We start from the raw sequence: 562 nt of genomic DNA on the forward strand, positions 1-562 counted from the left end.
CACTTCAATACAAAATAAGCAATGCACACACACAACCCAAAATTACAGAGAACAGCTGATGTTTAACCCGCTTTGCGTATCAACTGAAATCAAAATCTTGGATTTTTCTAATCCCATCCAACGGATTTAGGGGAATATCTCTAACCAGACATGCTGGTCATAATCCTTCTCAGCAGTATCCGCAAAAACGCCTGGTGGCAGAAGCAAAAAACTAACAAAAAATGGCGAACCCACCTAGGTTTTAAAAAGTCATCGAAGGTATCAAGAGCAACAAAGATAATCACAACAAAAGAATTAACTTTAAACAGACAGGTAAGAAAGCAAAAGAACAACTTCATGGTAATAATAGCACTATCACGAACAAAGGGTCTCTTTTAGAAATGCTGCACCGCATAACCCACGTGTACGAAAACACGACACTCACTTTCAAAAAAGCTACAAATACTAAGCAATAAAAGAAGCGGAAGTAATCAACATAAAATTGTTGAAAGTAAAAACCAAAAAAAATATTGTTATTCATGTCAGGCCCTTCGTTCCCTCAGTTTATCAACAACACAGTGGG

This window comes from Trypanosoma equiperdum, assembly GCF_001457755.1.
Source record: "Trypanosoma equiperdum strain OVI genome assembly, contig: ctg_1163, whole genome shotgun sequence".
Classification (NCBI taxonomy): Eukaryota; Euglenozoa; class Kinetoplastea; order Trypanosomatida; family Trypanosomatidae; genus Trypanosoma; species Trypanosoma equiperdum.